The following is a 17,552-nucleotide window of genomic DNA, read 5'->3' on the forward strand; positions in this document are numbered from 1 at the left end:
TTTTTGTTTTCTAATTCTAGTTCTTACATTTAGGGCTATAATCCTTTGAGTTAATTTTATAATTGATATATAATTGACATTTACCATATTTATTTATTTCAGGTTTACAACATAATGATTTAATATTTGTATATATTGCAAAATTACCACCACCATAAATAGGTCTAGTTAACATCCATCACCTTACATAGCTACCGATTCTTTTTCTTGTAATGAAAACTGTTAAGATCGGGGACTTCCGGCCAAGATGGAGGCTTAGACGGACACGCTAGGTCTCCCTCTACAACTAGAGAGGAATACAACTACTTCAAAACAAAGGATAACTAGAAATTCCAGAAAATAAAACTACACGGAAGTCCAACATATGAAGTTATAAACCAGCGGTGCCATTTGGGCAGGTAAGAGTTAAAGAGGGCAGTGCTGTTTGCGGTCGCACCTGGACAATGGCGGGCGGCGAGGAATCCCGGCTGCGGCCAAGCCCCTGCCGGTGCGCGACTCCGGCGCTGGGGAGAGCGGCCGCCGCATCGCCTTGAACAGTGAGGCCCAGGGGGGCGGGAGGACGGATCCCGGTCTCCTAGCTGAATAACTGTGTGAATCCATCTTGGACCCCCGCCCCCAAAGAAAGCACCACAGGGCTGCGAAATAGGTCGCGGACAGGCAGGCGCAGGCCGGTCGCTGATTTGTGACGCATACACAGGCACTGCCCCCGACAGCCAGCCCAAGAAAACAAAACGCATCTGTCAAAATGAGGCAGACAACTATAGAAATCCCGGTGACACAACTCACCAGACAGCAGATAGAGAACCTGACAGATGAACAGATAAGAAACCTGTCAGAGGCTCAGTTCTGGGCCATTGTTAACAGATGGCTTACAGAATTCACAAAAGAGCAGGAAAAAGATATGAAAGAAGCGAAAAACTTTCATAACGGAAGGAACAAAACCGCATACGAGACAGAAGGAAAGGAAATAAAATCCAGAGTTCATCTCAACAAACTGGAATATGGAGAAGGAACAAGCAGTGAACCAATGCAGCGAGAGGAAATGGGAAGCAACAATGAGAGGATCAGAAACCTCTGGGACAGCTATAAAAGGCCCAACATAAGAATCATTGGTTTGCCAGAGAATGAGGAAGATGAACTAGAACTTGAAAAATTGAGTGAAAATATAATAAAGGAGAACTTCCCAGACTTGGGGAAGGGAATAGACTTGCAGGTCCAAGAAGCAAGGAGAGTTCCCAAGAGACTGGACCCAGGGAGAACCACTCCAAGACACATTATAATCAAAATGTCAAAAATTAAAGATAAAGAGAGAATCTTAAAAGCAGCAAGAGAGAAGAAAAGAATTATGTACAAAGGGGTCCCAATTAGACTATCAGCTGATTTCTCAAGGGAAACCCTACAGGCAAGAAGAGACTGGCAAGAAATATTCAAAGTAATGAAAATCCAAAACCTACAACCACGAATACTCTACCCAGCGAAATTGTCATTCAGAATAGAAGGACAGAGAAAGTGTTTCCAGGACAAAATAAAACTGAAAGAGTTCATTAGATCCAAACCACTGTTATATGAGATGTTAAAGGGACTGGTTTAAAAAAAAACAGAAGCTAGGGAGATGAAACAAAGGCAAACTAAATAGGCAACGAGAGTGGAAAAGGAACTGTGGGTACGGGAAGCATATTGGGGGGAGGTCAACAGGGAGGGGGAATGGGGAAAGGGAGGGAGATGATATAGGAATTGGGGATCAAGGTAGGAGGGAATGGAATAGACGGAGAGAGGTTGGGAGGAACTGTATGCACAACTAATGGACATAATCTAAAAGGGGGGGACAACTGGAGGGAGGGGGGCCACCGGGTGGAGGGGAGCAGAGGGAAGGGAAATTGGCACAAATGTAATATTTTAATCAATAAAACACATTAAATCTGAAAAAAAAAACTGTTAAGATCTATTCTCTTTGCAACCTTCAAATATGCAATACAGTATTTTTATCCATAGTCACCATGTTATACATTAGATCCCAGGACTTATTTATTTAATAACTGGAGGTTTATATCTTTCGATCCCCTTCACCATTTTTCTCCACTTCCCACTTCTATACTTCCCCTCTGGCAATCATCACCAATCTGTTTTACTCTATCTATGAGCTTTTTTTTTTTAAGTGTCCACATGTAACTGAGATCATACTGTATTTGCTTCTCGGTCTGATTTTTTTCCTTACCACACATCTCTTGAGGTCCATCCACGTTGCCATAAATGATAAGATTTAATTCTTTTGAAGGCTGAATAGTATTCCATTGTATGTATGTACTACTTCTTTTTTATTCATTTACCTATTGATGGACACTTGAATTAATTTTTGTGCATGGAGTGAGTTAAAGGTCTAAGTTTACTTATATCAAAATTTCCCAGCATTATAGAAAAATACTTTTCTTTTTTATTTAATGGCTTTATGCCTTTGTTACAAATCAATTAATCATAAACACAAGGATAAAATTTTTGTGTGGCTTATTTCACTAAGCATAATTCTCTCTAGTTCCACCCATGTTGCTGCAAATGGCAGGAGTTCCTTCTTTCTTTCTGCTACATAGTATTCCATTGTGTAAATGTACCACAAGAAAAATACCATATGATATCACCTAATACAGGAAACTAAAGGACAACATAAATAAACAACTAAATAGGACAAAAAACAGAATAGTAGTCAATAGGAGGGAGGGGGGAGGGAGAGAAGGGGGATAAGTAAGGGAAAGGTTTAGTCAAGGAACATGTATAAATGACTCATGGACATGGACAACGGGGAAGAATATGATTGTGGGAGAAGGGGTGGGCTGGGTGGGGGAGAGCAATGGGGGAAAAATGGGACAGCTGTAATTGAAAAACCAAAAAAAAGAAAAGAAAAGAATAAAAGGATAAAATTTTTGTCAGTTTTTTTCATATATTTAGACAATCTGTTTTTAAATGTGTATACATGAGTGATTATTATGATTTTTATATATCCATGGTATACTGATGCTTTTATTATTATAAAATATATTTCTTTGTCTTATGTAATACTTCTTATTTTAATACCTCTTTGTCTAATGTTAATATAGCCACTCCAGCTCTGTTGTGGTTACTGTTTGCATTTTATATGTTTTTTTTAAATTCCTTACTTTCAATCTATTTATAGTTTTTGAATCAAGGTATGTGTCTTTTGGACACTATGGTTGGGTTTTACTTTCTTTGTCCAGTATGACAATCAATTTTTTGAGAGTATGGGTGGTTTATTCTATTTAAATCCTTTTTACTGCTATTCTGTTATTCACTCAATGAAAACAGACTATCTCTAGTAAGAACCATAAGGTAATAAAAAAAGTACAAGATTTGCAGTGAGGAAGACCTATATAAAATCCTGATTTTGCTACTGGTTAATTTTGTGACTCTGTTCAAAGGCAGTTTTAAAATGTATAAATGGTAATACTTGTCTCACAGTGTTATAAAATTAAAAAGAAATCATAAGAAAAATGCCTTGTAAGGGGCTAGCCACGTCAAGTAGTTAGTGATCAATGCAGTTATAAATACCTCTTCAGGTTAGCATGTGTGAGTGGTCAGTTAGATCCAAGAGTCATATCCTGAGATGCATCTAAATCTGTCATCATTGATGGGGGAACTGTCCTCACACCCTGTATGACAGCAAATTTCATGCAATTTATTGCTGCACAAATATTGTATGGCTGTTGTTAATTCTCACTCATGGATAATGATTTGTTAGCTGAAGGTGTCGATTGAAGAACCTGACTCCTGTATTCCAGCTACAACAATGTGAATCCAAGTGTAAAGAGGAGCTCTGTGGGTGGTGATGAAGCAATTGATGTTTTTGAGGTGCTTTGTTAAAGCTTTATTAAAGCTAAGCACAGCCTCAATGACACAGGATGTATTCTTCCAATAAGCCATGACATAAAATAAAAAAACCTCCTGGGAAAAATGCTTTCATGGAAGATAAAAAGAGTTTTTGTTTTAGTTTTTAACACTTTTTTAAAGTATATTTTAAGTATATTTTATTGATTATATTGTTATAATAGTTCCAGTTTCTTTTCCCTTGCTCTCCTCCGCCCAGCACCCGCCCTCACCCATCAATCCCCCCCAAGTCCATGATCATGGGTTGTACATACAATCTCTCCTGCCACACCCTTTCATATATTCTTCTTTTTCTTCTTTTTTAAAATAAATAAATAATTAATTATTTTAACAATATAAAATAACAATCCCTCCCTCTCAGACTTAAGACCCTTTATAATCTTAAAAGGACAATGGGTGAAGGTCTCGAGCTCCTCTAGCTGCTTCAAGCTGGACATGGTCGTCGTCCTACCTACCCTTGGGTGTGGAGGGGAGGGTGGCCTTCCCACATGGGGAAGGATCGTGCAGACTCCAGTTCGGTTGGCTGTCCCCGGACAACGGCGTGCTTGATTTAACAGGCTGGCATCCTTGTTGTAATCTGGAGGCAACAAATTTGGCAACAGGGTTAAAAGACATCATTCAATCCATGACCACTGGATGACAAAAGACAGGTATTAATTTTTCAATGTCCCACATTAGAAAAAAGAAGGGCTTTTTGGAGGAAGGTGTGCCAGGTACATCTCACCTGTCCAAAACACTTCTGCCCATTATACTTAGTTTGGACTGAGGGAAATATTTTAGGTTTCTCCCCTCTCAGAACTCTAGGTCCTTTCTGTCCAAGCCATTAGGACAGAAAAGAGAAACCAGTTTTAAAGTGAAGCCCACAGACCACCCCATTCTTCACCAACCCAGCCACTTAGTTCAGCCAAACCATTGACTCTCAGGAGGCAGTGATGCAGACAGGATTAAGTGAGGCCTATATGTACAGACAATCACTCAGATAATGACATCATAGGCTTATGCCCTTTGAAAACAGAAAACACATGTTAATTTATGTAACATAATCCATATACAAATTTCTAAATCTGTAAGACTGTCTTATCGGAAAGACATCCAGTTGCAAGGCATTTGACATTCTTCTTGCCTATAAATTAAACATCTTTGATAATGCCACAGACACAGTTTAATTTTCAAGTCAAAACAAACTTTAAATGAAGATAAACTTTAAAGACAGTTAGCTGCACTACTTTATAGTCTACCATTGATCATTGTGATTTTCCTTGAATCACATTTTTTATCCCTAAGATTAGCCACCTTGTCATTAAAGGGACTGCATTAAGTCCATTTTTAATTTATTCTGTTCATTTGCATAAACATAACAAGAGCAGCAAATGATCACTTATGATCTTTAGTTCTGCTTTGCTGGAACTCGTGTAAGAAACATTTAGGGTGACCTTCAGTCTGCCCTTCAGGGCACAGAAGCAGAACCACATACCTGGCATTCAGCCTTGCCTGTAAATATCTGTCTTTTCCAAGTCCTTCTGGTTTTCCATTTGCCTTAAGGTCCCTTCTAGCCATCTTTCAGGAAAACAACCTTCATTCCTTCCCTGGAAAAATTGCCGTGGACCGCACATCCAACCAAGGTACCAGGCCTTTTATCTCGTGGGCTTTTATTACCTTCAAAAGTCAATCCCAGTTCCCCAGGGCTTTTTGGTAACAACCAACGCCCAAGCATGTCTCCTTTAGGCATGACATTCCAGTCAAAGTCTTAGTAAAAAAAAAAAAAACCTCTATTAACAACTGGTCTTATTAGTTTTATGCAAAGAAAGTTATGTCATTACTTACCTGTTTAGAATGCCAAATCTGAAGGGATCGGATAGGGAGAAAAATATACAGTATGAAGGAAAATTTTTGTCCTTCTAATATTCACTGAACTTGCATTTCTATTCTTTATATTTTTATTTTTTCCCCCACTAAAAGTTTTTGTTTGTTTGTTTTTCAATTAAAGTTGTCCCACTTTTATCCACCTCCTGCTTCCCTGCACCCTGCCCCCCCTTCTCCCACATTCAGTCCCCACCCAGTTGTCCATGTCCATGGGTTATTTATACATGTTCTTTGACTAGACCCTTCCCCTTCTTACCCCCTTCTATCCCTCCCATCTCCCCCTTTGTTACTGTTAGTTTATTCCTCATTTACATACCTCTGGTTCAATTTTGCTCATTTGTTTGTGTTGTTCATTAGTTTCCTGTAATAGGTGATAGCATAAGGTATTTTTATTTCATTGTCTGGCTTATTTCACTAAGCATAATTCTCTCTAGTTCCATCCATGTTGTTGCAAATGGTAGAAGTTCCTTCTTTCTTTCAGTACTTCTTTATTGTCATTTTCCCCCTTTGTACTCATGCTTCTCTCTGTCTCTCTCTGTTTCTTCATCTTCTTAAAGCAGACCCTTTAGCATCTCTTGCATTGTTGGTTTGGTGGAGATGTATTCTTTTAGCCTTCTTTTGTCTTGGGAACTCCTTATTTCACCTTCCATTTTGAATGAGAGTTTTGCTAGGTAGAGTATTCTCAGTTGTAGGCCTTTGTTTTTCATTGCTTGGAATATTTTTTGTCATTCCCTTCTGGCTTGTAGCGTTTCTGCTGAGAAATCTGATGATAGCCTTATTGGAGCTCCCTTGTATGTTATTAGTTGTTTCTCTCTTGCTGCTTTTAGGATTCTCTCTTTGTCTTTGAATGTTGCCATTTTAATTATGGTGTGTCTTGAAGTGGGCCTGTTGGGGTTCATCTTCATTGGGACCCTCTTTGCTTCCTGGACTTGCATGACTCTTTCTCTCCTCATGTTAGGGAACTTTTCTGTCATTAGTTTTTCAAAGAGGTTTTTTATCCCTTGCTCTTCTTCTTCTCCTTCTGGAATTCCTATGATACGGATATTATTACATTTCATGTTGTCCTGCAGCTGTCTTAAAACCTCTTCGGTCTTGTTCAGTCTTTTTTCATTTTGTTACGCTGTGTGGGAGTTTTTGTCTACATTGTCTTCCAGCTCGCTGATCCAATCTTCTGCTTCCTCTAGCCTGCTTTTAATTCCTTCTATTGTCTTCTTCCAGTCAGAGATCGTATTCTTCATTTCCTCCTGGCTCTTATTGATAGCTTCTATGTCCTTTTTCATGCTGGTGTAATTCTCAATAAGTTCCTGGTGGTTTTTTTTTTTGGGAGTTTTTGGAGTTTCCCTGGAGTTCTTTGTAGTTTCCGCTGAGCTCATTGAGCTTCTCCACAATCCATGCTTTCAATTCCATATCTGATAGTTTGCTCTCTTCTATTTGATTTAGCACTCTTTCTGGGGATTCTACCTTTCCTTTCAATTGGGAGTTGTTTCTCTGTCTCCCCATTTTTTTGACTTTTATTGTTTGTTGGTGCTTCTTAGAATGACCTGCTCTTCCTGGATCTGCCCCTGGTGTCGTCAGATCATGTACCAGTCTGGGCCTAGGCAGCCTGTTGGAGACTTCCAGGGATCTACTGCCTTTGTCTGTCTTCTTTAGTTGTTGATCTATTCAATCTGTGATTAGTTGTCAGGCTTAAGGAGTGTGGGTGTGGCAGCTTAATTCCTGTAGACTGGGCTTTTGCTTCTCTTCAGGCTGGCGCCACTTGGAGTGGGGGGAATGGTCTGCCTACAGTACTGTGGATGAGTCAATATTGGGGTCCAGTTGGCCGCATCCCCAGTTCTTCCTTCAAAGCCACCACACCAAACTCTCCCCAAGTATCTCTAGTCCTCTCTGCCTTCCCTCCGCTCGAGCCCAGGGTAAGTGGGGCCAAAATATTTTCATATGTGATCTGCTTAAGAGCTCTTTTTCTCCAGCTGTTTCTCTCCCGCTAGCAAAAATCCCTGTGGCTTTTTGTTTTTCACAGCTGGATACTATTTTATTTTCCACTCTGTTGCTGTAGGCTGGGAAGCTCAGCTGGGGGTTTAGACCCTGCCCTTCTCAGGGGGAATTCCTGGCTGCTGAGCTGTTTCTCAGTTGCTTCAGCTGCCACCCGTGGGAGCCCAGCCAGCCTTTCCACGTCTCCGCACTCCCTACCAGTCATGTTGTGATGTAGCGGCCTTTTCTGACTCTCCATGGTTATAAGACTTCTTTCCAGCTAGTGTTCAGTTGGTTATTCCAGATGATTTCTCCAAAATTGAGTTGTAAATTCAGACTAGTTCTGTGAGGAGGTTAGTGTAGTTTCCACTTACTCTTCTGCCATCTTGTTTCTCTCCTAAAATGTTAATATTACTTACTGTCTTACATAGCCATGACCCCACTTGCTACTATTATTGTTCTATCATCTCCCCTCTAAAAAGTCATCTTCCTTTCATTTAAAACAACTCCTATCTGTTCCTCCTATAGTATAATAGTCTTAACCTCTTTACTTCTATATTAATACTGACTTATTTGCTGCTGATAGTGGGATTGTGGTTGAGGGATATTTTGGAGGGTGTGGGTTTCTTGCCTGGGTTGTGTGTTTATGTTTTAACAGCATCTCCACAAAAAGTACTCAAGACAAGGTGAGCAGAGCAACTCTCAATCAAGTAGCCAGAGGGAAGGATCCAGTTGTAACTGAAATACAACCAGACAGCTTAAACAAATGGCATAAAGGGCATCCCTGGAACACCAGGCTTAGGAGATCAAAGAGACTACACCACTGAATCCCCCAGGACTCCTATACAGAATTTCATACAATGAAGGCAGAAAATCAAAGCAGACAAATCTAGTAAACAAAAACAAACAAGAAGAATCCAACATGGGGAGATGCAGAAACAACTGCCCGTAAAAGGAAAAGAGGAATCCCCAGAAAGAGAGATAGATGGAATAGACATAAACCAATTATCAGACATGAAATTCAAAAGAATGGTTATAAGGAAGTTCAATGAACTTGACAAACTCAAAGAAAACTCCAGGGGAATTATAAGGAACTACAGGGAAACTACAAAGAATTGCAAGAAAGCTACAAGGAACTTATGGAGAACTACACCAGCATAAGAAAGGACATAGAGAGTTCCGGCCAAGATGGAGGCTTAGACTGATATGCTCTGTCTCCCTCCACAACTAAGTAGGAATACAACTAGCTCAAAACCAAAGATAACCATAAATTCCAGAAAATAAAACTACATGTAAGCCCAACGTATGAAGTTATAAACCGGCGGTGCTTGTCCAGATGGGTAGGAGGGGTGAAAAACTGGAGTGGAAAGGTCGGGTTGTGCTGTCCGTGGTTGCAGCAGGGATAGCGGCGGGACTGCGAGAACTGCCAGGGGAGCAATCCTGGCTGCAGCTGAGACCTGTCAGCTTGTGATTCCAACGCTGGGGAAGGCAGACCCCCATTGCCCCCAACTGTGAGGCCCAGAGGGCGTGAGGATGGACGAAGAAGATCTCAGTCTCTCAGCGGAGAGTAAGGGCAGGAATCCATCTTGGGCCCCCGCCCCCACACAGAGTGCCACAGTGCAGTGAAAAAGTTTCCTGGTTGCCAGCATGGGGCTCTGCCCCCTATATCCCGCCCAGGAAGCAAAGCTAAACACAAAACTGTCAGGATGAAGCAGACCTTGATTGAAATCCTGGTGACGCAGCTCACCAGGCAGCAGAATTTGGACCTGTTCGATGAACAAATAGGAAATATTTCTGAGGCTCAGTTCAGAGCTATAGTCAAAAGGAGGCTTACAGAATTAACAAAAGATTTGGAACAAGACAGGGAAGGAATGAAAGCTAATCATACTGAAATGAACGAAAATACAGATGAGACAAATGGTGAGGAAATGAAAATCAGAGATCAAATCAACAAATCAGAACATAGGGAAGAAACAAACAGTCAACCAGTAAAAAAAGAGGAAATAAAGAGGGAGAAATGTGAGAATAGGCTCAGAAACCTCTGGGACAGCTATAAGCAAAAGAACATTTAAATTATAGAATTGCCAGAGGACGAAGAAGAAGAACTAGAAATTGAAAACTTATGTGAAAAAATAATGAAGCAGAACTTTCAGAACTTGGGGAAGGAAATAGACTTATAGGTCCAGGAAGCAGAGTTCCAGAAAAACTGGACCCAAGGAGAACCCACTCCAAGACACATTATAATCAAATTGTCAAAAATTAAAGATAAAGAGACTCTTACACTGCAGCTGCCTGAAATCAATGTCCATCCATTTTTCCTGAGCCCAGGCAGACCCAGCCCTGGTAGCCATGCCTGAGAATGTGGCACCCTGGAGCAGGGCGCCTGTTGCAGCTGCCAGCAGCCACAACAAAAGCGCCTATAAGGACCGTGATAAGCTGGCCCAGATACACTTCAACAACATTTCTGCGGCCAAAGCTGTTGCTGATGCTATTAGAACAAGCCTTGGACCAAAAGGAAAGGGTCAAATGATTCAAGATGGGAAAGGCGATGTGACCATTACAAATGATGGTGTGACCATTCTGAAACAAATGCAAGTGTTGCATCCAGCAGCTAGAATGCTGATGGAGTTGTCTAAGGCACAAGATATAGAAGCAGGAGATGGTACCACATCAGTGGTCATCATTGCTGGCTCTCTCTTAAATTCCTGTACCAAGCTTCTCCAGAAAGTGATTCACCCAACTATCATTTCCGAGTCATTCCAGAAGGCTTTGGAAAAGGGGGTTGAAATCTTGACTGACATGTCTCGACCTGTGGAACTGAGTGACAGAGAAACTTTGTTAAATAGTGCAATCACTTCAGTGAACTCAAAGGTTGTCTCTCAATATTCAAGTCTGCTTTCTCCAATGAGTGCAAATGCAGTGATATAAGTGATTGACCCTGAAGTGTTGAATATGATTGGGGACACTGAGATAATTCCAGCAAGCAGGATGAGTGGCCATTATGCATGGAGGACTGTGGCTCGCTCAGACCATCAGTGGAGGGCGGGAAGCCTCATCCTCCTTTTATTAGCATTTCAAAAGTTACTAAAAATAGAACAGGGGGTGTGAGCTTTACAGCCAACAATAAAAGAATTTTTACAAGTGAAAGAATTCTTTCAAAGTATCATTAATATGTAAAATACAGACAGGGTAACTTCTGGTTTTGATAACATCTATCAGGGAAACAAAGCAGATCCACTAATCATCAAGGCCAGCCACAACTTAAGACTTTATCTTCAAGGAGGCAGATGGAGTACTCAACAGACCTCTTTGTCCTCAGGATTCCATGACCCAGTGGCCTGAACAGCCTAAAGCCGCAGGCAGAGACAATTTTAGCTCATCATCTCCTGAGTCACAGGACACCTGGGCGGAGGGACATGGGAATGCCCCTACCCAGAGATCTCTGTTCCTGCAACATGACCCAGCCATGGCCACCAGTGTAGATCTTAGAGATATTAAAATAGTCAAGAAACTTGGTGGAACAATCTATGATTGTGAGTTGGTAGAAGGGCTGGTTCTCACTCAGAAGGTGGCAAATTTCGGTATAACCAGAGTTGAAAAGGCTAAGATTGGGCTTATTCAAATTTGCTTATCTGCTCCCAAAACAGATATGAATAATCAGATAGTAGTTTCTGATTATGTCTAGATGGACCAAGTGCTACGACAGTAGACAGCCTGTATTCTAAACTTGGTGAAGCAAATTAAAAAAACAAGATGTAATGTACTTCTCATACAGAAGTCTATTTTTAGAGATGCTGTTAGTGATCTTGCATTACATTTCCTGAATAAAATGAAGATTATGGTTGTTAAGGATATTGAAAGAGAACATATTGAATTCATTTGTAAGAAAATTGGAATTAAGCCAGCTGCTCATATTGATCAATTTACTGCTGACATGCTGGGATCAGCTGAGTTAGCTGAGGAGGTCAATTTAGATGGTTCTGGCAAACTGCTCAAGATTACAGGTTGTACAAGCCCTGGAAAAAACAGTTACAATTGTTGTTCGTGGATCTAATAAATTGGTTATTGAAGAAGCTGATCGCTCCATTCATGATGCCCTATGTGTCATTCGCTGCTTAGTGAAGAAGATAGCTCTTATTGCAGGAGGCGGTGTTTCAGAAATAGAGTTGGCCTTATGTTAACTGAATATTCACGAACATTGAGTGGTATAGAGTCCTACTGCGTTCGTGCTTTTGCAGATGCTATGGAAGTCATTCCATCTACACTAGCTGAAAATGCTGGCCTGAATCCCATTTCTACAGTAACAGAGTTGAGAAACTGGCATGTATAGGGAGAAAAAACTATGGGCATTAATGTCCAAAAGGGTGGTATTTCCAGCATTTTCAAGGAACTGGTTGTCCAGCCTCTGTTGGTTTCAGTTAGTCCACTGACTCTAGCAGCTGAAACTGTCTGGAGCATCCTGAAAATTTATGATGTGGTAAACACTAGGTAATCAGGATAACACTGCTGACTGGCAACTTTGTGGCCACTAATATTGCAGCTGGAGTGGAAGGAAGGTCACCGGTGTTACTTGTTTTGAATACTGTTTTTTCTGAATTCCTGGGTCTATCTTCCAGTTTGCATTTAATTGAAATTGTATTGACACAGTTTAATGAAAATATTAAATATTTGGTTTCAAAAAAAATTAAAGATAAAGAAAGAATCTTAAAAGCAGCAAGAGAGAAGAAAAGAATTATGTCAAAGAGGTCCCAGTTAGACTATCAGATGATTTCTTACTCTGCAGGCAAGAAGGGACTGGCAAGAAATATTCAAAGTAATGAAAAGCAAAAACCTACAGCCATGAACACTCTATTCAGTGAAACTGTCATTCAGAATAGAAGGGCAGAGAAAGGGCATCCAGGACAAAGTAAAACTGAAGGAGTTCATTAGAACCAAACCACTGTTATATGAAATGTTAACAAGATTAGTTTAGAAGTAGGAAGATCAAAACTATGAACATTAAAATGAAAACTGTATTACAACAACGAACAACAGAAGCTAGAAAATTAAAACAAAGACAAACTAAGTAGGCAACGAAAATGGGAAAAAAATTATAGGCATGGGAAACATTTTGCAGGGAGGTCAGCAGGGTCAGGGAAGGGGAAAAATGGGGGAGATAATGCAGGAATCAAAAAGCATAGTAGGAGGGAATGGAGTAGATAGGAAGAGGTTGAGAAGAACTATATGCACAACCAATGGACATGGACTAAAGGGAGGTGAACAACTGGAGGGAGGGGAGTCACTGGGTGGAGGGGAACAAAGGAGAAAAGAAATTGGGACAACTGTAACAGAATAATCAATAAAACATATTAAAAAATAGAGAAAAAAAAGGACATAGAAACTATCAATAAGAAGAAGAAAAAATGGAGATCAAAGATGGCAGAGGAGTAAGTGGAAGCTACACTAACGTCCTCCCAAGACCAGTCTGGATTTAAAACTTAATTTTGGAGAAATCGTCTGGAATAACCAACCGAATACTAGCTGGAGAGAAGTCTTATAACCATGGAGAGTCAGAAAAGGCCACTACATCACAGCGTGACTGGCAGGGAGTGTGGAGACATAGAACGGCTGGTTGGGCTCCCACGGGTGGCAGCTGAAGAAACTTATAAACAACTCAGCAGCCGGGGCCTCCCCCTGAGAAGTGCAGGGTCTAAACCCCCAGCTGAGCTTCCCAGCCTACAGCAACAGAGTGGAAAGTAAAAAAGTATCCAGCTGTGAAAAGCAAAAAGCCACAGAGAGAAACAGCGAGAGGAAAAGAGCTCTTTAAGTGGATCACATACAAAAATATTTTGGCCCCCACTTACCATGGGCTCAAGCAGAGTGAAGGCAGAGAGGACTGGAGACCCTTGGGGAGAGTTTGGAATGATGGCTTTGAGGGGAGAACTGGGAGGGCAGCTGACCAGAACCCAGTGCCGACTATCCACAGCACTGCAGGCAGACCATTCCCCTCCAAGTGGCATCAGCCTGAGGGGAAGTAAGAGCCCTGCCTACAGGAATTAAGCTGCCACACCCAGGGTCCTTAAGCCTGATGGCTAATCACAGATTCAATAGATTAACAACTAAAGAAGACAGAAAAAGGCAGTAGATCCCTGGAAGTCTCCAATAGGCTGCCTAGGCCCAGACTGGTACATGATCTGATGTCACCAGGGGCAGATCCAGGAAGATCAGATCATTCTAAGAAGCAACAACAAACAATAAAAGTCAAAAAAATGGGGATACAGAGAAACAACCCCCCATCGAAAGGAAAGGTAGTATCCCCAGAAAGAGTGCTAAATGAAATAGACGGGAGCAAACTATCAGATACGGAATTCAAAACATGGATTGTGGAGAAGCTCAATGAGCTCAGCGGAAACTACAAAGAACTCCAGGGAAACTACAAGGAACTTACGGAGAAGTAAACCAGCATGAAAAAGGACATAGAAGCTATCAATAAGAGCCAAGAGAAAATGAAAAATACAATCTCTAAATTGAAGAACACAGTAGAAGGAATTAAAAGCAGGCTAGAGGAAGCAGAAGATCTGATCAGCGAGCTGGAGGACAATGTAGACAAAAACTTCCACACAATGTAACAAAATGAAAAAAGACTGAACAAGACCGAAGAGGCTCTAAGACAGCTGCAGGACAACATGAAATGTAATAATATTCGTTTCATAGGAATTCCAGAAGGAGAAGAAGAAGAGCAGGAATAGAAGGCCTCTTTGAAAAACTAATGACAGAAAACTTCCCTAACATGAGGAGAGAAAGAGTCACGCAAGTCCAGGAGGCACAGAGAGTCCCAATGAAGATGAACCCCAATAGGCCCAATTCAAGACACATCATAATTAAAATGGCAACTTTGAAAAACAAAGAGAGAATCCTAAAAGCAGCAAGAGAGAAACAACTAATAACATACAAGTGAGCTCCAATTAGGTTATCATCAGATTTGTCAACAGAAACACTACAAGCCAGAAGGGAATGGCAAAAAATATTCCAAGCAATGAAAAATAAAGGCTTATAGCCAAGAATACTCTACACAGCAAGGCTCTCATTCAAAATGGAAGGTGAAATAAGGAGTTTCCAAGACAAAAGAAGGCTAAAGGAATACATCTCCACCAAGCCAACATTGCAAGAGATGCTAAAGGGTCTGCTTTAAGAAGATGAGGGGACAGAGAGAGACAGAGGGGAACACAAGTATAAAGGGGGAAAATGACAATGAATAAGTACTTATCAGTAATAACCTTAAATGTAAATGGATTAAATACTCCAATCAAAAAACATAGGGTAGCTGAATGGATTAGAAAGCATGACCCACATTTATGCTGTCTACAAGAGACCCACCTTAGAACAAAAGATCTACACAGACTGAAAGTGAAAGGATGAAAAAAAAAAGGCTGGGGTAGCAATACTTATATCAGACAAAACAGATTTCATAGCAAAGGCCATTAAAAGAGACAAAGAAGGACATTTCATAATACTTAGGGGAACAATCCATCAAGAAAATATAACCCTTATAAATATATATGCACCAACTTAGGAGCACCTAAATATGTAAGGAAAATTTTGAAAGACTCCAAAAGAGATATAGACAGCAACACACTCATAGTAGGGGACTTTAACACCCCATTGTCAACAATGGACAGATCTTCGAAGCAAAGAAACACCAAAGATATTGAGGCACTGAACAACACTCTAGATCAAATAGACTTAGTCGATATATATATATAGAACTTTTCACCCCAAAGAAGAAAAAAATAAATTCTTCTCATGCTAACATGGAACATTTTCAAAGATAGACCACATACTAGAACACAAAACAAGCCTCAACAAATTCAGGAAAATTGAAATTATATCAAGCATTTTCTCAGATCACAATGATTTAAAATTGGAAATCAACCTCAAGGAAAAAACTCAAAAACCTTCACACTCATGGAGAATGAATAACATGCTATTAAATAATGAATGCGTTAACAATGATATTAAGAAAGAAATCAAAAAGTTTCTGGAAACTAATGATAATGAAGACACAACAACCCAAAACCTATGGGATACATCAAAAGCAGTCCTGAGAGGAAAGTTCATAGCAATACAGGTCTACCTTAAAAAGCTAGAAGAATCTCAAATAAAAGTTTAACCCTACAGCTATAAAAACTAGAGGAAGAACAACAAGCAACATGCAGATCAAGTGTAAGGAAGAAAATCATCAAGATCAGAGCAGAATTAAATGACATAGAGACTAAACTAACAATTTAAAAGAACAACGTAAATAGGAGCTGGTTCTTTGAAAAGATAAACAAAATTGACAAGCCTTTAACCAGGCTCATCAAGAAAAAAAGGGAGAGGACCCAAATAAATAAAATTAAAAATGAAAGAGGAGAAATCACAACTGATACCACAGAAATACAAAGGATTGTAAGAAATTATTAAAACAACTATATGGCAAGAAATTTGACAACCTAGAGAAAATTGACAAATCACTGGAGACATATAGTCGTCCAAAACTGAATCAAGAGGAAGCAAAAAGCCTTAAGAGATCGATAACAACCAGTGAAATTGGATCAGTTATCAAAAACCTCCCGGCACACAAAAGCCCTGGACTGGATGGCTTCACAGGTGAATTCTACAAAACATTTAGGAAAGAACTAACTCCTATCCTCCTCAGACTACTCCAAAAAATCCAAGAAGGGGGAAGATTCCCAAACCTGTTCTATGAAGCCAGTATTACCCTAAATCCTAAACTAGGTCAAGAAACAACAAAGAAAGAAAACTACAGAACTATATCGCTGATGAACATAGATGCTAAAATCCTCAACAAAATATTTATAAACCGGATCCAGCAACTCATTAAAAAGATTATACACCACGATCACGTGGCATTCATCCCATGGATGCAAGGATGGTTTAATATTCACAAATCAATAAAGGTAATACACCACATAAACAAAATGAAAGACAAAAAATATATGATCATATCAATAGATGCTGAAAAATCATTTGATAAAGTACAACACTCATTTATGATGAAAACTCTCAGCAAAATTGGAGTAGAGGGAGCATACCTCAACATAATAAAGGCCATATACGGGAAACCTAAAGCCAACATCATACTCAATGGGAAAAAACTGAGAGCATTACCCCTGAGGTTAGGAACAAGACAAAGATGTCCACTCTTTCCACTCCTATTCAACATAGTCTTGGAAGTTCTAGCCACAGCAATCAGACAAGAAAGAGAAATAGAAGGCATCCAAATTGGAAAATAGGAAGTAAAACTGTCATTATTTGCTGATGACATGATAGTGAACATAGAAAATCTTATAGACACCAACAATAAAATCTCAGAGATAGAAACTGACAGAAAAATCCAATTTATCATAGCAACAAGAAAAATAAAGTACCTAGGAATAAACTTAACCCAGGATGTAAAGACCTGGACTCAGAAAGCTACATAACACTGATGAAAGAAATTAAGGAAGATACAAAGAAATGGAATCATATACCATGCTCACGGATCGGAAGAATCAACATCATTAAAATGTCCATACTACCCAAAGCAATTATTAAATTCAATGCGATCCCTATTAAAATACCAATGACATTTTTCACAGACGTAGAACAAATATTTCAAAAATTTATATGGAACCGAAAAAGAGTCTGAATAGCCACAGCAATTTTGAGGAAGAAGAACACAGTAGAAGGAATCACAATACCTCATATCAAACTATACTACAAGGCCACGGTAATCAAAACAGCCTGGTACTGGCATAAGAACAAACATATAGATCAATGGAACAGAATAGAGAGCCCAGAAATAA

At 39.9% G+C, this 17,552-nt stretch overlaps 1 pseudogene; it reads left to right on the forward strand.

The window, feature by feature from the left end:
• Positions 1 to 10,074: 10,074 nt before the first annotated feature.
• LOC150004647 (T-complex protein 1 subunit delta-like) lies at positions 10,075 to 12,295 on the forward strand (annotated as a pseudogene).
• Positions 12,296 to 17,552: the final 5,257 nt, after the last annotated feature.

This window comes from Furipterus horrens, unplaced genomic scaffold, assembly GCF_987537825.1.
Source record: "Furipterus horrens unplaced genomic scaffold, mFurHor1.1.pri manual_scaffold_7, whole genome shotgun sequence".
Lineage (NCBI taxonomy): Eukaryota > Metazoa > Chordata > Mammalia > Chiroptera > Furipteridae > Furipterus > Furipterus horrens.